The sequence below is a fragment of the Haemorhous mexicanus genome, chromosome 16, assembly GCF_027477595.1.
Source record: "Haemorhous mexicanus isolate bHaeMex1 chromosome 16, bHaeMex1.pri, whole genome shotgun sequence".
Lineage (NCBI taxonomy): Eukaryota > Metazoa > Chordata > Aves > Passeriformes > Fringillidae > Haemorhous > Haemorhous mexicanus.
The window spans coordinates 8,744,348-8,768,509 of NC_082356.1; the positions used below are offsets into that span (position 1 = coordinate 8,744,348).

Consider the following 24,162-nt stretch of genomic DNA (forward strand, 5'->3'; position numbering starts at 1 on the left):
TGGATTTTTTTTTCCATGCGTTGTAAAATTGATTTTTGTAAATTCTAGTTTGGTTTTTTTTTCCCCATCTGTTGTAAAATTTGATTTCTGTAAATTCTGGTTTCCATTGCCCAGAGCCTGGGGGATGCTCAGGGGCTCTCTCTGGGCCCAGGGCTGCCTGGAGGGGCTCTGGGGATGCTGCCCTGCTCCTCTCACCCCGCAGGATGCTCGGGAGGGTCTCCACCCTTCTCACCCTTGAAGGACACCGGGGGGGGGGGGTCTCCGTCCTCCCGCCATTTACGGGGGGTGGGGGTCTCTGGCTGTCTTTTTTGGGGTCTCCATTTCTACATTTAGGGGCACTGGGGGTCTCAGCCCTCCTCACCTCCCTCAGGTGGGACAGGCTTGTCTCTGGCTCCGGTCTCAGTCCTCTCCCGTTGAGGAGAGCCCGGTGGGCTTGGTCCTCCCCCATGATGGAGGGCCCGGTGGTCCCGGTTCTCCTCTGTTAAGGAAGGGCCCGGTTGGTCTCGGTTGTCCCCCGTTTAGGAGGGCCTGGTTCGGGGTTCAGCTCCACCCCGGTCCCGTGCGGGGATGAACGGGGGGGTCAGATCATCTCCGTCCTTCCCCATTACCGGGAGGGGCCAGCTCGTCTCAGTTTGTGTTTAATTTAATGAGGGGGGGGAAGGGGGGAAGGGGGGTGGGGGTCTCCGCAGCCCCGCTGCTCCCCAGTTCCCGGGACTGTCTGTGCCCACTGTGGAGATAAGAGGGAGTCAGGTTATATCCAGCCGCTTCCCGTTACCGGGAGGGGGCCGGATCCTCTCCGTTTGTGCTTACCGTGATGTGATGTGGGCGGGGGGTGGTCTCTGGAGCGGAGTGCCCGGTGGGGTCCCCGCACCCTTATCGCTCCTCTGCTGTTGGGGGATGGGGTGGGTGTCAGATCATTTCCGTCCTCCTTCCCTTACCGGGAGGGAGTCGGATCCTCTCCGCTCGTGTTTACCGTAATGTGTGCGGAGGTGGTCTCTGGAGCGGAGTGCCCGGTGGGGTCTCCGGACCCTTGCTGCTCCTCCGCTGTGGGGGGCCGGGACCGTCTTCACCTGAGCAGGGGGGTGAGTCAGATCATCTCCGTCCTCCTTCCCGTTACCGGGAGGGGGCGGATCGGCTCCGTTCGTGCTTACCGTAATGTGCGCGGGGGCGGTCTGTGGACCAGTGTTCATCGCTGTGGTTCCCCGACGTCCAACGCCGCGATCCTCCGGTGTCCGGCCGCCCCAGTGTCCACCGCTGCGATCCTCTGGTGTCCGGCCGCCCCGGTCCTGGGGCTCTGGCCGTTCCAGTGTCCACCGCTGGGATCCTCCAGGCTCCGGCCACTGCAGTGTCCACCGCTGGGATCCTCCGCTGTCCGGCTGCCCTGCTCCGGGGGTCTCCGCCCACTCCGGTCCGCCGCCAATCCTGATCCCGAACTCAGCCCCCTGCTCCCGCCACCCGCTTTATATACCCAGCCTGAGCCACGCCCCCGCACAGGACAGCCAATGGGAATTGAGAAAACAGCATGGGGGCGGAGCAACCAACAGTCCACATTGTGAGCAAACAGAGGGGAGGCGTGACCAAAATGCAGACGAGCGATCTGATTGGTCAAGAGGCAGAGGGTTCCAGAGGGGCGTGGCCCAGGGGCAGGGGTGAGGGCGGGGTGGGGGCGGGGCCACGCTAAATTCGGGATTTTGGGAGCATTTCCTGCTTGTTAATAAAAGATATTGGTATTTTTTCGCTTTCAGATCTTCATTTCTTCCCGATGGAAAGTGGAATTATTGGAAACTGGAATTGGTTTATTGGAAATTGGGATAACCGGAATCCTAAAGGAGGATTCCAGGACATTAAATTCAATTTTTAAATTTCTCTGACACCTGAATGAGGACAGATTCCATTAATTCCATAAAATTCCAATAAATTCTTTACTTCTTTTTTCTACATGTTGCGTCCCTGCTTGTTAATAAAAGACTGTTATTTTTTCACTTTCATCTCTTCATTTCTTCCCAGTGGAAATTGGAATTGGGAAATTGGGATTATTGGAAGTTGGAATTGGATCCTTGGAAATGGGGATTATTGGAATCCTAGCGGAGGGTAACTCACGCCATTAAGTCCAATTTTCATTTCAATTTTCTCTGACACCAGGACGAGGACAGACTCCATAAATTCCATGACGTCACAGCACCAGGAATGACGAAACCGAGGCTCTATTGTGACACGGCAGGCGTTCCACACCTGGTGGCACCCAGGGCAGAGTCGTGACAACGGAACCTCATGGGACTGAGGGGTCCCAGCCCCATGGGAAGGGTCTCTGGGGGTCCCAGCCCCATTTTGGGGGAGCTTGGGTTTATGAGGAGGAGTCTCTGGGGGTCCCTCTCCCATTTCTGGTGATCCCAGGCCCACAGGGAGGGGTCTTTGGGGGTCCCAGCCCCATTTCTGGGGTGCCCAGGTTTATGGGGAGGGGTCTATGAGTGTCCCATGCCCACAGGGAGGGGTCTCTGGGGATCCCAAGCCCATTTTTGGGGTGGTTGGGTTTATGGGGTGGGGGTCTTTGGTGGTTGCTACCCCATTTCTGGTGGTCCCAGGCCCACGGGGAGGGGTCTCTGAGGGTCCCAGCCCCACTCTTGGGGGTCCAAGCCCCACTTCTGGGGGCGCTGTGTGATTTGTGTGAGTGGCGAGTGACGCATGGAGCTATCAAAGAACAGCCACAGCACGTAATGTGATTTTTGCCAACTTTATTTTGTCCCTTACCTTTGGCAGGCCGGGGTGGTGGCCAGACCCCTCCGGTTTGGGGGGCCCGGCGTGGTCCCTCGGTGCCCCGGGTTGTCGGTCCTTACCTTTGCTGAGCCGGGGTTGCTGTCTGACCCCCCCCAGTTTGGGGGGGCTGCCGCATTCTCCATCCCCTTACCTTGGGCAGGCCGGGGCGGTGGCCGAGCCCCCAATCTGGGAGCCCGGCGTGGTCCCTCGGTGCCCCGGCGGTTCTCGGCCCTTACCTTTGCTGAGCCGGGGGTGGTGCCGCTGCTGGTGCCGCTCCCATTTGGAGGGGCTGGTACCGAGAAGGCGGCAGTGAGAAGAGGCGCAAGGATGGCGAGAGCGGCGCATCGGTGGGTCCCCGTCCCTCCCAGCCTCCCCCCAACGACCACCCCGTGCTGGGGCTCTGGGCTGGCAACGCCGAGGGTCCGGCCAGTGCCGGGGCTCCGGGGCTGCTGGTTCTGCGGGCTCGGCCGGTGCTGCGGCTCTGGTGTTGGCAGCTCCGCTCTCCTCTGCCTCCTCTGCTTCCTCTGCTCCGCTGCCTCCGCTGGACCTGAACTGATCGCACAGCACCTGCTCCTGCTTTATATAGGCAGGTTTAGCTCCGCCCCCTTGCCCGCAGCCAATGGGAGCAGAGTGCAAACAATGGGGGGCGGGGAATAGAGCAGGACAGAGCAATGTGATTGGCTAAGAGGGTCCCGGGAGGGGCAGGGCCTGGGTGCACTGGGCCTGGTCACCAGGAGCCTTCACATTGCCTTGGGGCAGGGCCAGGCCAGGGCATCTCGGCCCTCCTGGCCCCAGGGCATGCTCCGGCCGGTGCCCTCCTTCCCCAGGGTCCGGCGCGGAGTGGCCATGGCTGCCAGTGTCCGTTGTCGTTGTCCTGGGGGATGATCCGGCCAGTGTCTGTCCCTCCTCCTTCCCTGAGCTGGGCCCCACGGTCAGGGCACCCGGCTGGCTCTCTCCTTCCACATCCCACCGTGATCCAGGACCAGGCACAGAGGAGCCCGTGCTGCTCCCACCTCCCTCGCAGCCACACTCCCCAGGGGTGTCCCCGTCCTGCCCAGGGGACTGGGGCTGGCACTCGGGTGGGGGCTGATGACGCCGTTGGGATTAAGGCAGGAATTGGGGCTGAGTTTGGGAGCTGGAGCTGAACCTAGGCTGGAGTTAGGGCTGAATTTGGGATCAGGGCTGGGGTTAGAGCGTCCATGCCCTCCCCGAGCCACCAGAGACAGGGACGATGCTTTGGTGCTGCTTGGACACGGCTTTGTTCAGGAGGGAACATCCATGGGCAGCTCCCCCAGCGTTCCGGATGGGACAATCCCCTCCTGGCTGCAGAATGCACCGAGGACATCCAGAGCAGCTCGGGAGGGGGGTTCAGAGCCAGGAAATCGGGGAGCCGGGCAGCTCCTCCTCAGCGCTCCGTCAGGGGAGGCTTCGTGCCCGGCTGCTCCTTGGCCGGCAGGAGCTGGCGTGGGTCAGCCACCTTCACCTTGAGGGTGCCCTGCAGGGGGACACGGGGCAGTCAGGGCATGTTCAGGGGTGCCAGCGGGGTATTTGTGGGGCAGTGCTGACCGGGAAGAAGGAATGGAGCAGCAGGAGCAGCAGGAGTGCCGCCAGCCCCAGGCCGAGCCACAGCAGGTAGCGCCAGCGGACGCCGTGGCAGACAAGGCTCAGTGGAGATGTCAGCCACAGGAACGAGGACTTGGGGTGCCTGCAGGGACACCGGGCTCAGCCACCGCCTGTCCCCGGCCCACCAGCCCGTCCTGGCTCGCCCCGGGCTCACCTGGGCTCAGGCAGGGTCGGGTGCTTTTTGGGCTCCTCCCGGCCCTTCCCCACAGGCCGCTCCTCGGCCTCCTGCGCCAACAGCAGCTCCAGGCTGAGCTCCAGCTTCCCCTGCGGGGCGGTTGGATCTGTCCCTGCTGTCCCCCAGCCCCGTGTGGGTGTCCCCAATCCGTTCCCAACCTACCAAGAGCCGCTGGCCACCGTCCTTGTGCATGGTGCAGGGCCACCAGCCCCGCGCCCTCCTTCTGCGGAACAGGTTCAGGGGCGAGCGCTGCCGCGCCGGGGCACGGCACCAGCACCGGGAGAGCCAGGCCAGGGGGAGCCAGAGCCAGGAGAAGCGGGCCAGGGAGAGCCAGGCCTGGGAAAGCTGGGCCCAGAAGAACCGGGGCAGGGAGAGCCAGGCCCAGGAGAACCAGGGCAGGTCCTGCAGTGTGGCCTGGCACAGGCGGGCGCTGCAGGCCGGGTGGGGCAGCTGCGTCAGCTCCAGCTCCAGGATCCCTGCAGGACAGGGCAGGGGACAGCTCTGTCACTGGGGGGAGCTCCTTGTCACCTGGGGGAGCTCCTTATCACCAATGGGTGCTTCCTGTCCCCACTGGCTGTCCCCTGTCCCCTGCGGTGTCCCCCCGGTGGTGACATGGGCTCTCACCCAGCAGATCGTCCACCTTGAACTTGTCATTGTCCCACACCTGCAGGATGAGCTTGGGCAGCACCTTCAGCAGCATCTCGTCCAAACTCCACACGTGCTCCTGCCCGAGGACACGGCAAGGTCGCACGTGTCCCTGGGCTGTGTCCCCACTCTGTCCCCTCTCTGGCTGTCTCTGACCTTGCAGCGGATGGCGCAGAGCTTCTCGGCCGCCAGGAACTCGAAGGGGAACACGAAGCGCCAGTTGAAGGCACCGCGGCCGTTCAGGGAGCGATAGTGGATGTCAGTGTGCTGCTGCTGCCCATCCAGCCACCTGCAGGGACACCGCTGTCACCTCTGTGCCACCCCCCAGGGGACACTGCTGTCACCACTGTGCCCACATGGATGGGGACACCCTGGGGTGACAGGGACCCTGGGGATGGCTGATAGGGACCCTCTGGTGACAAAGGACCTGCAAGGGGCTCTGGAGTGAGCAGGACAGAAGCTGGGGGGTGACAGGGGACACGATGGGGACACACCCGGACACGTAGATGTCACTCATGCGCTGGCCCAGCAGGTTGATGTCCCCAGGATCCATGTCCCGCACGTTCCACACCACGCAGTGCAGCTCGTACCTCAGGAGGGGACAGGGACGGGTCACCTTCCACCCGGGGTGGCCCTGTCCCCACGGGGGGTGGCCCTGTCCCCACAGGGGTGTCCTGTCCCTCACTCACCCCTTCGCCTTGTGGGGGTCGATGTTCACAGGGGGCCCAGGGGGGCCAAGGCTGGTGGGGAAAATGTCCACCCACATCTGCACCTTGCCCTGGGGACAGCAGGACAGGGTGGCACCAGCCCCATGTCCCCGGGTGTCCCCCAGTTTCCCCTCTCTGTCCCCACGGCCCCAGGCTCCTCATCACTGCGGGGTTCCTTTGTCCCCCCAGCACCTGTCCTTGTCACCCCCTGGCCCCATCACCCACTCCTGGGGTCCCTGGCATCCACCCCAGCGTCGCTGTCCCTGCGATGTTCCCATCCCCACGTTCTCTGTCACCCCAATGTCCCCATCACCCCTCCCCGCCAGGTGTCGCTGTCACCCCCAGCCCGGTGTCTCTGTCCCCGGCGTCGCTGTCACCTGCTCCAGGCCGGGCTGGGCGCGGCTCTGCAGCCCGCGGGTCTCCAAGTGCTCCGGGACGAGCTCGCACAGGTTCAGCACGTGCAGGGCCAGGCGCTCCCGGGGGGCCCGGCGTGTCGCGGCGGGGGGTGGCCCCGCTCTGTGACACCGACCCACCTGTCACCCACCCGACAGCCACCTCACAGACCCCCCCCAACACCCCCAAATTACCCCAGACACCCCAGACCCACCCAGATACCCCAAACCCCCCCCCGATCCCTGGAAAACACCCCAGACCCCCCCCAAACCCCCCCAAACCCCCACCAGACCCACCCCACATGCTCCCAAACCCCACCAGATCCCCCCAAAACCCCCCACACCCCCCCAAGCTCCCCCAGTCCCTCCCCTCACCCAAGTGGCGCAGCTCGAAGCGCTGCCCGCTCAGGCTCAGGGCGGTGCCCCCGCGGCTGAAGCGGGGCCCGGGCAGCCCCCGGGTGCCCGCCAGGAGCTCCAGGGCCCGGCTGGGGCACAGCTGGTCCCGCCAGCACGCGGGGCCCGCGCTGGGGACAGGGCAGTGGCACCTCTGCTGGGAGTTACCCCTGTGCCCGCCCCTGGCCCTCTGTGCCATCTTCCTGTGCCCCCCAAACCCTTCTGTGCCCTCCAAACCTTCCTGTGCCCCCCATCCTGCCCCTCCTCGTGTCCCAATTCCCCCTCTGTGCCCGCTCCGTGCCATCCTCCTGTGCCCACCATGTCCCCTCTTGGCCCCCCTCCCAGCCCCCCGTGTCCCCTCCCTGTCCCTCAGGACAGGGAATGGTTCAGCTGGTGGCACAGGGAGTGGGACAGGTGAGGACACAGGGACATGGCAGGACAGGGAGTGGGACAGGTGGTGGCACAGGGAATGGCACAGGGATCTGGTGGCACAACAGCACTGGGAATGGTGACCTGGTGAGCGCCCCCAGTGCCCCCTGGAGGTGACAGTGACACGGGCCACCCGCCCCGGGGGTGACAGTGCCGCACCTGCCAAAGATGGGCTCCAGGGTGTTGGGCACGTACTGGTCCCGCTGTCCCAGCGTCTTCTTGCCCAGCGCCACCCGCACGTAGCGATCGCTCTGGGGCACGGAGGGGACACCGCGGTGACACGGCCGCCCCGCCCCGCCCCGCCCGGCCCCGCGGGCGTCCCCGCTGTCCTCACCAGCCCGGTGACATCGCGGGGGGACAGGTCGAAGGCTCGCACGACGTAGACGCGCAGCAGGCACGGCTGCGGCTGGCGGGGCGGCAGGCGCTGGAAGCAGCGCGGCGCGGGGGCGGCTCCGCCCTCCTGGGGCACGGGGTAGATGCGGAACAGCCCCTGAGAGACCCTCGGTGCCCTCCGGGGGTCCCGCCCCGCGGCCACGGCGTCCCACGGGGAGGGGGGCTTCACCCACCTTGAAGCTGACCACGGGCTCGGGGGCACGGCCGGGTTTGGAGAGGGGGAAGGTCTGGCAGAAATCCTGCAGCCCCTCGAACTCGGGCACCGCCTCCAGCTCGCAGCCGTAGATCTGCGGGGCAGGGCTGGCCTTGGATCAGACCCGGGGCTGCTCCCCACTGCGGGCCCGGCCCTTTCTTCATCCTTGTCCCATTCCCTCCTCATCCTCATCCTTGTCCCCTCCCCACCTTCATCCCTATCCCTGTCCTCACCCACTCCCTTTATCCTCCCTGTCCCTGTCCCCAGCCCTGTCCTGTCCCTGTCTCTGTCCCCATCCCTGTCCCCAGCTGTCCCTGTCCCAGTGCAGGTCCCAGGCTCTGGCACACATTCAGTCTGTCCTCGTTGGTTCCCCACGGGAATTTGGGGTCCTTGTCCTCCATGGACGCATAGAATTTGCTCCACCAGTCCTCCTCCATGTCCTCATTCTGATGAAATTTCTGGCAAAAGACTAAGGGAAGAATCCTGTGCCTTGCCCCCAGCAGGCACTGATCCCCCGAGCCCCAGCAGAGAGCTGCAGCAGGGCTGGCATCAGCCCCGGGGCAGATGCAGGAGCACGTGCACTGATCTGGCTCTGGGGCTGCTGGGGCCTTGTCTTTCCTCCCCTCCCTCCAAAGTCTCACGTCCAGCCCATAAACATTGGTGGCCCAAGGCTTCTCCACCAGCCAGCAGTGATGTTCTCCCCAGTGGCAATGGGAACAGCTCAGCCCATCATTGCAGCCAGAGGTCCTTCATGAGCACAACCTGAAGCAAGTTCATCAGCTGTCACTGCTGACATGAGCAAAGCTCAGCTTGCCAGATGTTCCCTTTGTTTTTGTGTGTGATGCATTCATCACCAAAGTCCCCAGAAGACACTTTGAAGTGACAGATTGACCAGCAGCAAAGCACCAAGGCCAGGAACTTTTGTTTGCTCAGTGGGGCTGTAGAAGAGCACAAAGCCCAGCAGCTGCTGGGCAGAAGCACTTTTCCCCTGGGCTGTCCCTGAGCACCAAAGCACAGAGTCTTGTGTCTGTCAGGCAAGAACTCTTTACCTGGTGACCAATCCTGATTGCTCCTGTTGAATCCAAAGTGTGCCCAAACACAGCTGCATAATTATTTCCAGCACATTGCACAGAGTTTGTCTGCTGGGCCAAGCAAGCAGTTACCAGCCTGCATGACAACCCAGAGTCCCAGACTGCATTGCTGGTAAATACACAGAAACCTCCTGTTCTGCTTCCTTGATGTGCTCCTGCTGATGGTGCTTCATTGAGCTGGGATTGGACCCTTCAGACTGTAAATGGCATCCTCCTTTTGGGTCTTGTTTCCAGGTCACTGTATTGCTCTAATCTGCAGTTGCACTCTTTCAGAATTTTAATTGCTCCTTTTCTTAGAGCAGCTCTCATTGAAATGCTAATGAAATGTGTCCTTTTTGGGCTAAATCAGGATGTTTTCAATGGAAAAGAAACTGAAGAACCACACAGCAAATTCAACAGTAACTATTCCTTGGTCTTCAAGAACTGCTCATTCAGCTCAAAACTGTGACATTTTCTTCTGTGCCCTGTGGTTTGCTCCGTTCCTTGTGCTTCCATCAGGCAGTGAGCTGAGCAAAGACTCCCCTTTGCTTTGTTCCAGGGGAAGAAATTATCCACACAAAGCTCCACGGAGAAGCTGTGGATGTCAACGTTGGGCTGAGCACAAGTTCCGTGGAGCTTGACAAGACTTTTATCACCATGTCAAGCCACAGAACTGTGTTCATTGAGAACAGGAGTAACATCACAGCCCACTTCCAGTGGAAGGCTTTTCCTAGTGAGGAAGAAGAGAATGAAGAGAAGATGAGGTTGGTTTGAAAGATGCATTTCAGTGAGATCCATGGCCCAAGAGTGAAACTAATGTTTGGCCTCAGGGGGGTGTTGGTGCTTTTGAAGGGTTTAAGCCAAGCAAACCATCCCTGGCACTGGGGTGTGTGTCCCTGGCCTTCAGGAGCTCAGCACTCAGTATTCCAGTTCCATTGATACTCCAGCCAGGGATGGCATTTTGGGAAGGAAAGGTCGATTGTGATGACTGGATTTCCTCAGGTTCTCATTGGGCTCTTGTCTCTCTAATCTTCTTCCTACATGACCTGACAACATCCCTAAACATTTCCTGAATTGCCAGCCCCTCTTTCCAAAGGTGATACACCCTCTTCTTTCCCTTAGTTCCTTCAAAAGCATGGTCCAGGAGAAGGTGGCAAAGGTGCCAGAAGACCCCATGCTGTTCTCCCATGACATTTTTTCCATTGAGCCAATGGTAAGTGATAGCTGAGAACCTCATTTTCCTCCTCCTCCTCCTCTTCCACTTGGTCCTCCCAAGCACCCTGCCCCCGTCCCCCTTCCCCTGGATGCAGTCACTGGGCAGATCCTCAGCTGGCCCCATGTGGTGGGAGGGAGGACATGGAGTTTCTGGAGTGGCTGCAGAGCTCCCTGCTCAAAGCATTTGTGCCCTGCAGGCTCAAGGCAGGGCTGGGAGCCTGACAAAGCCGAGCTCTGCTGCCAGGCTCGAGCTGCTCAAGGCACTGTGTGTGTGTCCCTGCAGTGTCACAGGGAGCAGTTATTGCAGGCAGGGGCTCCCCCAACACGTGGGGTTCAGCAGAGGCTGCTGGAGCACTGCCAGCTCACACACTGACCTGAAGCTTGCCACAGTTCCCTGGCAAAAGGAGGTCAAATTCAGCCCAAGGGTAATGCCAGAAATGCCAATCCCCTCCTGTAAGCATGCCTTGCACTATTTCTGAGTCTGCCTTCCAGTGTCATCTGTGAGCCTGGACACCAGGGTGCAAGGCTGAAATGGGCCTTTGGAGCTCTCCTGCACACAGGGACACAAAACCTTTTCCTTTTCTGGTGATGCAAGCAAACTGCCACATGCTCCCATCAAGCAGAGCCCTGATTCTGAGTGCTGGCATTGTGAGAGATGATGAGTACCTGGTGTGTGCACAGTGCAAAATCCCTTCTCATCTTGGAGTAAAGCCCAGAATAATCCCAACCTCTGCTTTCTTTCAAAACAGCTTAACTAATATTTGCATTTCAAGGAAGGGCATCATGTTCTCTTCTTGATCACTCCTATGGCACATCTAAGGCCAAGAGCCACCAGTGCACAGGGGCAGTTGCATCCCACTGTGGCTGCCAGCAGCATGATGTGAGCAAGAGCTTGTGTCAGAGCAGCAGGAATCTTGTGGAGAGTGGGAGCTGATCAGCTGAGCATTGAGAGCTTCCAGCGCTGGGTTGAGCTGGGTTTGGAGGGTTTCCTTGGCTCCTTGGGTGGTTCACTCATCACTGATGCTCTAAACAAAGGCTTACAGGAGTGTGGTTGCAAACAAGCAGTGTGAAGTGTGCAGAGCAGTGTTTTGCTGTCTCTCTCTGTTGTAGGAAGGAGAAATCGGGCCGAATTGTTCGGCTGAAATCAAGGTGACCTTCAAACCCCTGGAAGCACTGGAGTATGGAAGTGTGGCTTACTGCAGCATCTCAGGTGCAGCTCCTTTGCCCTGCTTCTCTGCCCCTCAGTGAAGCCATGGTGCAAGCCTGAGCCCACTGGGCTCCCATGGAACTGCTGGGAAGAGTCCCTGGTCAGCAGGGCAGTGCTGGCACATCCCCCCTGGCCCTGCAGCTTCCAGGGAGTCTCCCGTGCCAGGCCAGGACTCAGAATGCTGGGTCTGCCTTACTGATCCCAGAACAGCCCAGGCAGTGCAGGGAGAGGTTTTCATGCCGTGGCTTTGCCAGCATTTCCTCAAAGGCCAGAGAGCTCCAGAGCAGAAGAGCTTTAGTGAACAATCACTGAGCCCCTCCAGGCCCATGGCCTCCAGGATGGGTCCATTTGACATGGATCCATCATCAGGTGGTAGGAGCTGAGTTAGAAATGGGCTCCCTGAGCCTGGACCACCTCCCAGTGCCCAGACAGCAGCAGAGCAGAGGTGGCTGAGCCCCACTGAGCCCAGGCTGTTTGTAGAAGGAGCAGCCTTGGCCAGCACCTGCTCCTCTCCCTGTGTGGCAGTTGTCACTTTGCAGCTCTCAGTCTGTGCAAATAGAACACAGTGCTGAGTGTCACAAGGGGAGGACTTGGGCAACAAAGTCCTGTGCTGCTGGGCCAGGGAGTTTGGTCATTGCCAAACTCTGTGTGAGCTTTGTGTCTTCACTGAATGGATTTCAAAGCTGCTCTGGGTGCATGGGAAGGAAACCACAGAATCACAGTATGGTAAGGATGGAATGGACCCTAAAGATCATCTAGTCCCAAGGCCCCTGCCATGGGCAGGGACACCTCCCCGTCCTGGTTCTGGGCAAATCTGGGAGAGAACCCCCAAAGGGGCTCCTCTAGGAAATCGGATTCTATCGCCCCTCCCCCAACCGGTCCGGGAGAAAATACCTCCTTGGAGAAAAGTGGAAAAAACTGTTTATTAAACAAGAAAACCTAAACAATATTAAACAATAAAACCCCTTGCTGCTCCAAAAGAGATGACAAACCCAGAAAGTCCCCTCCCCAGATTCCAGTTCAGCTCACTCAGTCCCTTATCAGTCCCTCTGGCGCTGGAAATGCCGTGGCCCAAGCCTCGGCCTGGCCCACTGGTGCGAGCTGCTGGTGCTCTTATGGTTGTTCAGTCCAGAGCAGGTGTGAACAGGTCCAAAGAAAGGGAAAAATAAGGAAAAAAAAACCCAAAAACCCACAGTCCTGGGAACTTCTTTGCCTCAGCTAGCTAAACTAACTAAAAGCAAAAAAAAAAAAAAAAAAAAAAGAGAGCCCTGTCCTGCCGTCTGTTCATCTGCAGGCAATGCAGTCCAGAAGCAGGAATGTGTAGGAGTGAGTTCAGTGTCTGAAAAACAAACTGCGCGCCTCCTCTCCCCCCCTCAATCCTTGGAGCAAGTCTTAAAGGTGCAAAACTTACTATTCAGCATAAACGGAACAAGATGATTGGGGATAAAAGTATCATACAGTCAACCTAGGACATGTCCCCTTGGTTCCCATGGGTCCCAAAGTGTCAGAAGAGTCTCCATTGTTCCATAAGGCCCCCAAAGTCACTGTGCTCCCCTTGGTTCCACAGGGCCCCACAGTGTAACAATGGACTCTTGGCTCCATGAGGTTCTTCAGTCACAATGGTCTCCTTGGATGCACAGTGTCACCATGGTCCCTTTGTTCCATGAGGTTCTGCAGTAGAACACAGTCACCTTGGTTCCATGAGGTTCTGCTGTGTCACAATGGACCCATGGTTCCACAAGGCCTTGCTGTGTCACAATGGCCCCTTGGTTCCAAGAGGTTTCTCAGGGTCACAATGATCTCCTTGGATCCGCAGTTTCACCAGGGGCCATTGGTTCAGTGTGGCCCAGTGTGCCAAAATGGATTTTGTTTCCAGGGGGTTCTGCAGTGTCACAATGGACCCTTTGGTCCAGGAGTTGGCACAGTGTCACAGCTGACTCCTTGGTTCCGTGAGGCCCTGCCATCACCACATCTCCAAAATATCAGAATAAGACTCCTTAACACTAATTTGCTATTTAAGAGGGGATCATTTATTCAGGCCTGAGGTCTAGTGAGGGATAACTCCTAACCTTATGTGGACATGTAATTCTCCAGTGTGTTGCTTATATAGAGTTGCTAAATGTGTATTACAATTTACCCATTACTATAAAAGCCACCCCATTCCCAGATTTAGTCCTGCTTTTATCTATCACTGCATTCTTTAGCCAGATGTCTTCTTCTTCTCTTCCAACCATCCTTCCTGGGAAAGCAGCCCCTGCATGCCTTGGTCCTGTGCTAAAAGTTCACTGGCATGGTAAAAATTGAATTAACCCTTTTGGTATCAAGGCTGAGGCTTTGTGTGGGCAGGCAGAGGCAGGCAGGAGGCAGAGCTGTCAGCAAAGGAAGGGGCCAGCCAGGTGGGGCAGCCGGGGGATGAGCACAGCCTGCAGGGACAGAGGCCAGGGCAGGGACACCGTAGGACAGCCTGGGCTGCACAGGGCACAGGGATGGGCAGCAGCTGCCAGGCCCTGACAGAGCCAACTTGGGCAGCACTTTGGCCATGGCTGCTGGCCCTGGGCCTGAGGCCACGAGGGGACAAGTGACCCTGGCAGCCCTGGGGCCTCATTGCCTCCTTGTCCCTGCTCAGCAGCCTGGCAGGGGCCGCCCCATGGTCCTGCCCTTGGCATTGCCCATCCCCACATCCCAGTGCCCATCCTGGGAAGAGCCCTGAGCAAGGAGGGAGGGACAGGATCTGCCTTGCCAGGGGCTGGGGCTCAGGCCTTGGCCCTTTGCATTCCTGAAACACATCCCCACCATTTCCCTCATCCAACCCCTGGCACTCAGAGCAGCTGAGGAATGGAGTCACATCCAGGGCTGTCCCCAGGGCTCAGGACTGGGGCCAGGTCAGTGAAATCTTTTTATTGCTGATCTGGATGAGGCCATTGAGGGCACCCTCAGTCAGTTCCCAGGTGAGCCCAAGCTGGGTGGGAGTGTGGCTTTGCTGGAGGGCAGGAAGCTCTGCAGAGGGATCTGGACAGGCTGGAGCCATGGGCCCAGGACAGTGGGATGAGGTTCACCAGGGCCAAGGGCCGGGTCCTGCCCTGGGCTCACAACCACCCCAAATCCCTGACTGCCCTGCCCCTGATCCCCACAGCCTGTCCTGTTTCCTTCATCCCTGCATTGCCAGGGACTTTCTGGGACAGGGGAGCTCTGCTCTGGCTATGGAGGAAGGTCCAAGTGCCGCCACTGGAGTGGGAACCACAACTCATCAGGTTTGTGTCCTTTGGGGGTCAGGAACTGGTGAGACTCAGAGGCACAGAAAGTTTTTCTTCATGGCCAACAGACCATAGATGAACAGGTCACAATTTAATAACCATCATACTCTTCCCTGAGCCATGTGCAATGTCCCAGCAGTGTCTGATGAGTCCAATACCCACAAAGTGATTGCTGAATTAAAATTAATTTGAGACAAACGTGGTTCTGAGATAGATATAAACACAATTAAGTTCTTGTATCAGGATGCTCGTCCTGGAGTGAGGGCAAAACAGCACAAACAATTCCTGATTTGCAAAGCTGTCAGTGGTGGATGGAGAAGGGAGGTCAGGCTCCTCCTGCTGTTGAGGAAATGCTGAAACCAGCCTGACTCATTTCATCTCCTCCTGTCCTGGCTGCTCTCCCCTTTTTCCCCTCCCACCCATTGGTTTTTCTCTCCCACCAGGCCCCTCGGTGAAGAGCCTGGCTCTGTGTTCTCCATCACCTCCTCACTGGCACTGCCAGGCTGGGTTGAGGAGCCCCTCAGCCTTCCCTGCTCCGGGCTGGACAAGCCCAGCTCCCTCTGCCTCTGCTCACAGCCCAAGGGCTCCAGCCCCACCTTGGAGGCCCTTCCCAGACCCTGCTCCAGCTGCCAGACATCTTTCCTGCCCTGGGGAACCCAACCCAGAGCACAGTGACCTGGATAATCCATGAACTTTGTGTCCTGGTCACACAGCCCTGGCCCCTTGTCCCCATGTCAGGCTCTGGGGTGGATTCTGTGGAACATCCTTGGGTGGAGGCTGTGGCTCCAGGTGGGCCAGGGGGATCCCGTGGGACAGGGACCCTGCTGGGCATGGACAGCCTTGGACTTGTTGGGAGAAACTGTGAGGGGGAACTGGGGTGGAGTGACCAACCCAGTGACCTCACACAGCCCTGCTGGGATGTCACACAGCCCCTCTGTGATGTCACAGCCTGCCCTGTGATGTCACAGCCCATTCTCTGATGTCACACAGTTGGTCTCTGATGTCACAGCAGAGTCTGTGATGTCATAGTGTGCTCTGTGATGTCAGACCTCTGCCCTGTGATGTCACAGTCTTCTCTGTGATGTCACAGACCATTCTCTAATGTCACAGAGCGGGTCTCTGATGTCACACCAGAGTCTGTGATGTCATAGTCTGCTCTGTGATATCAGACCTCTGCACTGTGATGTCAGACCTCTGCCCTGTGATGTCACGGAGGCAGTCTATGATGTCATAGCTGCTCAATGACCTCACATAACCCACTCTGTGATGTCATAGCCCACTCTATGACCTCATGTTAACAGATGATAAATTGTCTACACAAGATGAGCTGACACCTGGAGCTTGTTCTCCAACACCCCAGGCCTATGGAAACCGCACAATGCCCATTGTGTGGGAAGGGGAACTGGAAGTTCACCAGCCTCAGTGTCCTGCCAGCTCAGCCAGGCCCACTGGAACATTGGGGTCCACGACCACCAGGGACCACCAGAGAGACCCCCAGGACTAAAGGGCATGGGTAAAGGGGAGGGGAAATATGTTAATGATTTTGGGGAAATGATTATCACATGTGTGAAATAGAAGAAGAAAATCACCAGATTTGCAGATGACACCAAGCTGGGTGAGAGTGTGGATCTGCTGGAGGGTAGGAGGGCTCTGCACAGGGCCCTGGACAGGCTGGATCCGGGGCCCAAATCCAACAAGGTGAGGTTTAACAAGTCCAAGTGCTGGGTCCTGCACTTTGGCCACAACAACCCCTGCAGCACTACAGGCTGGGGACAGAGTGGCTGGACAGCAGCCAGGCAGAGAGAGACCTGCAGGGACTGATGGACAGCAGGCTGGACATGAGGCAGCAGCGTGCCCAGGTGGCCAAGAAGGCCAAGGCTCCTGGCCTGGCTCAGGAATGGTGTGGCCAGCAGGAGCAGGGCAGTGATTCTTCCCCTGTGCTCAGCACAGCTTGGGCAGCGCCTCGAGTGCTGTGTCCAGTTCTGGCCCCCAGTTCAGGAAGGACATGGAGGGGCTGGAGCATGTCCAGAGAAGGGCAGCAAGGCTGGGGAGGGGTCTGGAGCACAAGTCCTGTTCAGAGTGGCTGAGGGAGCTGGGGTTGTTTATCCTGGAGAAGAGGAGGCTCAAGGGAGACAAGGCAGTGTCAGGGCACAGGTTGGATTGGATGATCTCCAAGGTCTTTTCCAACATTGCTGATTCTGTGATTCTCTGAAACCACCCTTGGAGCAGTTACAGGATGAGCCCTGGGCCTCCTCTTCAGAAGCTCCAGCAGCCCAGGTCCCTCAGCTTCTCCTGCCAGCCCCAAAGCCCATCCTGTCAGTCCTGCAGAGCCTCTGCAGCTCCTCCTCATTGCCCAGAATGGGGAGCCCCAGAGCCAGACACAGCAGCCCAGATGTGCCCCCCTAGCCTGTGGTGCTGATGGCAAGGGAGCAGCAGGAGGCACTGCAGGAGCCTGCAGACAATTCCTGCAGCACTTGTGGGATGATCCTGCTCCCCAAAGGACATTCCCATGGTGCCAAGTCAGGAACTGCAATGGGGAGTGGGGCCAGAGAGGGAAGGGCAAACAGGGATGGGCTGTTTGCAGGAGAGGGAACAGGAGTGGGCAAACGGAAGAAATTTGTAGCAGGAAGAGTAAGGAAAGCAAAGGTGAAGCCAAGGAAATGCTCAGGGCAGTTTGGGGTTGCCTGCCAGGCAGCCCTGGCTCTGAGCAACAGCGTCTGCAGTGGGACAGGACACTCCCAGCTGATGGGAACAAACTTTCTGGCTGACTGCAGAGGCCAGGACAAAGCTGAGGGGTTTCCCTGCCATTCCCAGCCCTTGCTGGCCCCAGGGGCTGATGGCATTTGTGCTCCCTCAGGTTCATGTCCCCACACCAACAGCATGGGGGTGCTCCCCCTGCTCTGTGCAATGCAAACAGGGGCTCCTGAGCCAGTGCTGCCGTGTCTGTGCCTGCAAGGATGGGGCACCTGTGTGAGCTGGGGGAGAGGCCAGGGCTGCAGAGGGGGGATGTTGTTGGCAGCTCCATGAGGACACTCTGGGACGCTGCCCTGGGCTGTCCAGGGCACTGGGGATGGATCAGCCCCTGCTCTGCTGCTCCTTCCCATCTCCCCCAGGGCCCTTGCAGAGCACCAGCCATGCTGTTTGCCCCCAGCCTGCCCACGGCCACCCTGGGGCTGCTCACGGGGGTTTTCTGTGCTGAGCATTGTTCCTGGCCGTGTTCTTGAGAGAGCCTGGGCAAGGAGCCTGGAGCCCCCAGGGCCTGGCCTGAGGTGTCAGCGCTGCCCCAGCAGTGCCCATGGCCTGTCCCTGCTGCAGCCCTGGCACTGCCACCCCCAGGGCTGTGCCCGGCCCCGAGAGCACTCAGGCCCTACAGCAACACCAGGGACACCAGGGCAGCGGGGCAGGGCCACGGGAGCAGCACTGGCAACACCAAGTGCTGCTGCTGCTGGGCACAGCTGCTGTGCCAGCACTGATCTGCCCCCAGCTCTGCACACAGACATTGCTGCTGCAGCTCCAGAGAAGTCAACACAAGGGCATCTCTGCAGAAAACTTTGCTGGGAAATCCTTTAGTTCCTTTAAAGCCACCTAAAGTGCAGCCCCGCATTGGAACAGTCTTTGGCCAAAGGGAAGGTAGAGAGAAATGAAATCAGAAATGGCACAAAGAATGACATTTATTTTTGGACAATATGAAAAAAGTAAAACAAAGAAAAATTACATCAGAAATGAAACCAACAAGAAGTATCAAAGATGACGTTTATTACAAGTGATTTGCAGAAACTGGCCAGCAGTTTAATGTTTCTGAAAGCAGCCAGAAATCATTCTCCACACTGCAGCCTTGAGCTCTTGGTTCCTCAGGCTGTAGATGAGGGGGTTCAGGGCTGGAGGCACCAGCGAGTATAGAACTGACAGGGCCAGATCCAGGGATGGGGAGGAAATGGAGGGTGGCTTCAGGTGAGCAAATATGGCAGTGCTGGTGAACAGGGAGACCACAGCCAGGTGAGGGAGGCAGGTGGAAAAGGCTTTGTGCTGTCCCTGCTCAGAGGGGATCCTCAGCACTGAAGATCTGCACATAGGAGAAAACAATGAACACAAAACAACCAATGGCTAAACAGGTACTAACTGCAATGAGCCCAAGTTCCTTGTGCTTTGAATATGAGCAGGAGAGCTTGAGGACCTGGGGGACTTCACAGAAGAACTGGCCCAGGACATTGCCATGGCACAGGGGCAGGGAAAATGTATTGGCCGTGTGCATGAGAGCATTGAGAAAGGCACTGGCCCAGGCAGCTGCTGCCATGTGGGCACAAGCTCTGCTGCCCAGGAGGGTGCCGTGGTGCAGGGGTTTGCAGATGGACACGTAGCAGTCGTAGCACATGATGGTCAGGAGGGAAAACTCTGCTGAGATGAAGAACATAAATAAAAAGAGCTGTGCAGCACATCCTGTGTAGGAGATGGTCCTTGTGTCCCAGAGGGAATTGTGCATGGCTTTGGGGACAGTGGTGCAGATGGAGCCCAGGTCGCTGAGGGCCAGGTTGAGCAGGAAGAAGAACATGGGCGTGTGCAGGTGGTGGCCGCAGGCTACGGCGCTGATGATGAGGCCGTTGCCCAGGAGGGCAGCCAGGGAGATGCCCAGCAAGAGGCAGAAGTGCAGGAGCTGCAGCTGCCACATGTCTGCCAATGCCAGCAGGAGGAAGTGGCTGATGGAGCTGCTGTTGGACATTTACTGTGCCTTGACATGGGGATCTGTAAAAAAAGGAATCATGGAATAGTTGGGCTTGGAGAAGATTTTAAATATCCCAGCACAGCTGGGGACAACTTTACCCCCACTGCCTGCCCAGGGCTCTGCTGCCTGGAGCTGTCCCTGCCAGCAGCTGCTTCCCTGTGCCCAGGGCTGGGCTCTGCCACTGCTGCCAGGGTCCAGCCCAGCCCTGGGGGCACAGCTCTGCCCTGCAAACCCCTCCCAGCTCTGGCACTGCCCAGGGGCAGCTCTGGCTCTGCAGGCTCTGATGGCAAAGTCAGATCTATCATGAGGAGGCTGGAAAAGCAACACTGATGCTGCCTCTAAGGGGCCCTGTGCTGATTTCTGTCACTGCCTGGTTTACTCAGATCTGCAATATATTTTTTTTATTTTCAACCTGAACTGAGAGATAAATATCTTAGGGCAATTTCCCATCCAGGCAACCCAGAGCAGTAGATAATAAAGCAGGATTTTTGCTTTTATGCAGCCCCTCCCTTGCTGTGCTCCCTGTATAATCTACATGGAAATGTTCTGCAGTTAAATGCCATGATGGGAGCAGTCCTGAACAATGCAGCATCCTCCCCACAGAAGGAGAAGCCTTACCAGCTGTATCTTCCCAGCCAGATCTTGTCCCCCAGGGCTGGGAGCAGCTCCCGGGCTGGCTGAGAGCTGTCCCTGGCAGGCAGCAGAGTCCCTGCCCCAGCACAGTGCCCTGGGCTGCACGACCCTGCTCTGCAGGACAGCCCTGGGCACCCCTGGCTGCTCTGCACAAGAGAGAATCAGAGAATGTACTCACAGAGTCTGCAGGCATTGGGATGTTGCAGCTTTAGGAGACGGCTCCAGGAGCTGCAGCTGCATTGTCCTGTGCCAGAGGCTCCTGTGCCAAGGGCTGGCAGTGATTGTGGCCCAGGCACTTCTCAGCACCTTCCCAGCCCTGACTGAAGCTCTCTGTGCCTCTGTGCTGTGCCTGGGGTGGCTGCAGGCAGTGCCCCTGCCCTGCTGGGCTGGGAGAAAAGCTGCTCATCAAGAGAAATGTGCTTTTGAAGCTCTTCTTGGTTACCAGGAGCTGCCTCTGGGCCAGGAGCCCGGCCCAGCTCAGCAGCACAGACACAGCACAAGGACTTTAATCACCCTCTGGGGCTTTGTGCTCAGGCTCCTGACAGGGAGCTGAAGAAACCTCTCCAGAACTCCAAGTCAGAATCCAACTCCAAAGTTTCTTGGACTTTTAATGGGTCCCACTGAGGGACACAACTGAGAAAGTGTCCCCAGGCCCCAGGCAGAGCAGAGAACTGCAGGCAGTAATGACAGGTGGGGACAAAGAGAAGCCAAGTCTTGGTGCCCTGGGGCACAGCAGGGTCTGTGCCACCAAGGGCTGGGAGGAGACACCTTGTCCTGAGGCACTGGGGCCTCCTGGCACAGCCCCAGCCAGGCTGGGCACTGTCAGCCCCTTGTCCTGCCCTCAGCATCCCCCCCTAGCCCACATCCCAGTGGCCTCAAGGATCTGCTGGAAGGAATCCCTGGGGAGCCTTGCTCAGCAATGGCCCTGGGGGCTCCTGAATGCTCCCAGGGACTGCACGTTTTTCAAAGGACTTTGGGTTTGGCTTTTGCCTGGGAGTCTCTGAGAGGTGTGAGCAATCATGGCCTCCAATTATCTGCTGTAATTAGTCCCTTGAGAGCTTTGTACTGACACTCAGTGGGGCTCATTAATGCTTTGAGACACTCAAGGTGTTTAAGGTACTTTGGAATTTCCTTCCCACACTGAGTCTCTAAGAGGTTTTTGTGCAGTCCTGGCCTCCAATTCTCTCCTCCAAGGAGCCCATGAGGAGCCTGTGTTGGGTATGGACCTCAGTGGGACCCATTCATGCCTCGAGACACTTTGGGTGTTTTTTCTGCCTTTGGCTCCTGGAATGGTTTGTGCAATCTCCTCTCAGGCCCTGAGGCTCCAGGGCTCAGCTCCAAATGCACACTGAGGCTCATTAGGATCAAACAAGTCCTGACAAACCATGGCTCTGCCTTGATTTCCCTCAGCTCCTGTGCAGTTCATCAGGGAGGTTTCTGTAGTGCATCAATGCATCAATTAGTGTGGTGGGTTCAGAGCTGGCTAATTACCAATGCACTCACTGGAATATCCTTACTCATTTCCTTTGTGAGATAGGAGTAGGACAAAGGCCAAGTAGGCTCAGAACTTTAAAAGGATATAAAGAAAATGTTATTAACAGTAGCTAAAAGAGCAATAAGAATCAGAACAAAACTTCCAGAAGTCTTCTCTCCCTACAACCTTTTCTTTCTTACTGACAATGTGAGGAGACAAAACCTAAAATTTTCAGTCAGTTTACCACCTCAAGAATATTTTTTTTTTAGTTCACTTAAGGAGAGAAGTTCCTCTGTAAGTGTTGTGGAGACTTCTCCACAAGAAAACTGTTCTCTCAGGGCTTTTAATTTCCATGAATAGCAGCCACCTGGAAAAATTTGTGAAGTCCCTCCCATTTTTCACATCTTTTCCCACAGCTGTGTTTATGCGCCATGTCAACTTCTGGGGTATTAGTTTAAAGATGAGCTGTTTAAGAGCAGAGGTTCTCTTCATCTAGTTCTGAAATCATTTTCATCTCTGGGAAGAGAGGTCTTGTCTCCCTGAGGGCATAGGGTCTCATCACTCTGCTCTCTCTCTGTACAAACTTCTAATGGGATCACAGCTACTTCAACATTTGCTTCCTTTAGCATGGAGGCCTTTGCTGAACAAGTCATCTCCCCATACTTTTCATGCATCATAGTGAAAAAGAGAGTCTGATGTATCAATTACATCCTTCCCCATAGCTTTACAAGAGGATTCCAGCCCCAAAATCAAGGCACCTCCTCATCCCTCCCATCTGGAACTCAACTTCCTCTTCACGGACCTCGGTGTGTTCACGTTGCCTTTCTATGTGCCTGCACTTTGTCCTTTTCTCTCACTCGAGGGAGGATGGAAGCACTGACAGAGTTCATATCTCACCCAGGGCCTGCAGATGGTTCCGTGACCCCGGCCGGGCTCGGTCCTTGGGCCGGAGCTGTTTTACCATGGAGGTTTCTGCAGCGGCTGCGCTGGGGCTGTGTCAGGATGGGCCGTGCTGGGGCAGGGCCAGGATCTCAGCAGCCAGGCCAGAACAGAGCAGCAGCACGGCCGGGGGCCGATGGCTTCTCCTCCCCCTGCCCGGGGGTTGTGGGCGAACCCCAACGGTGGCAGAACCTTGGCCGAGCCGGCCCGGCCCGGGGCTGCTCCTGGGGCCCGGCGGATCCTGGCTCGGCCCGGGCTGGCGGCGGGGCAGGGCTCAGCAGTGCCCAGATGTTGGAACTGCAGCCATGGCCCGGCCCGGCCTCGGCCCCGCGGCCTCCCCTGCCCTGCCCGGCAGCCGATGGGGCCTGGCGGGGTCCCTGGGAAGGGGCCCGGCCCCACGGCAGGAGCCGCCTGGGCTGCCCTGGCTGAGACGGGGCTGGGTCAGCCTTGTTACCTCTGTGCCAGCCAGAAGGGAAAGAGACCCTCCCAGGCTTTTTCATCTTTAATGTGTGTCTTCACAGGGCCGTGTACAGTTTCCTTAGTGGTTTAACAGATTGTCAGTTCTCAAAGCTAATTACTGATTGGTTTTTTTTCATTGGAGGAAACTGCTTCTCTTAGAACATCACTTCAGTGAAGTAAAACCACCAAACAGCACAGAGCACAGAGTTCCATTGTCCATATATAGTGGTCACATGCCCGATGTTATGAGTTAAAAAGGGTTACCCATTTTTTTAAAAAAGGTTGTAGAAATACAAGTTTAACCAGTAGTGGCAGAGGAGAGTTCTTTGTTAGCTTCATGTTGTAATGACCTATTAAGAGTAGGTCGTTAACTCAGTATTGTTGAGAATTCCCCTTTTTGTATCAGTACCACCCTGCCTGGGCCAGGTGGATGGCCCTTCTCAGCCAGTGAAAGGAGGGAACAACGGCAGACATGCAAAGTAACCTCAGACTCAGCATGCCACGAGAAGGACCTCCACCACACTTACCGAAAAAAACCCAAAAGTGACAAGCCAATACAGAATTAGGAGATCAAAGTGATGTCTAAACATGAGGACAAAGGTCCAGAGCCTGCAGAGACACTGAGAACCTTTGTTGCCCCTAGCCCCAGACTAAAAGGACCTTGGCTAGAGCCAGTACCCTAGACAGAAAACCCAAGAAGCAGAATTAGGGGAATATCCCCACTGCTTTCGTGGGGACAGGACCCCCAGCTCTGCCCCCTAGTCGACAAAGCTGCATTTTCCTCCTCCTCCGAGCCACTCCTGGGAGCGACAAAGGTGTGACCCCAGACCCGTCCTAACTCCGAACCTGAGCTGATCGCTTTTAATAAAGGCATTGAAAAGGAGAAAGATCTCCTGCCCTATTTATTTCAGTGCTGGTCTCTCCCTGCTGGATGCTGTGGATGAACTCGTGAATGAGCTGTAGGAGAAGGGCAAGAATCCGGGGATGTTGCATGGACTGCTCCACACACGGTGCTCGGCTGAGCAGGGACAGCAGGCCCAGCCCAGGTGGGGATGGCTGCAGGTACCTGAGCTGTGCTGCGGAAGCGGCCACGGCTGGAATCCTGCTCTCCCGTGCGCTCCAGGGCTGCATCTGGCAAAGAGCAAGCACAGACAGAGCTGAGGGGCTGCGGGAGAGGCCGGAGAACACAGCCCAGCCCTGCGCTCCCCAGGCAGGGAGACCCCCGGGATGCCCCAGGGGGATGGAGCACAGCCACTGAGGGGTGTCTGCGCAGCCCCTCTTCCGTCCTGTCCGTGGGCATGTCCCCAGGGCATGGGATGGCATGGGATGGGACCAAGTTGGCTGCAGGCTCCAGCCCTGCGGCCCAGCTCTGCCACTCACCCTCCTGCGGTGGCTGGAACGGCACCACCTCTTCAGTCTCCTGCGCTGGGGCATCTCCAGGGCCTTCTTCCTTTTCCTCCTCCTCCTCCAGCTAGGCCAGCTTGGGC

At 57.7% G+C, this 24,162-nt stretch overlaps 2 pseudogenes; one reads left to right on the forward strand and one right to left on the reverse strand.

The window, feature by feature from the left end:
* Window positions 1–24,162, forward strand: part of LOC132334706 (zinc finger protein 850-like) — a 1,213,125-nt pseudogene that overhangs the window by 860,648 nt on the left and 328,315 nt on the right.
* LOC132334717 (zinc finger protein 850-like) overlaps window positions 1–24,162 on the reverse strand; it is a 260,738-nt pseudogene that overhangs the window by 44,197 nt on the left and 192,379 nt on the right.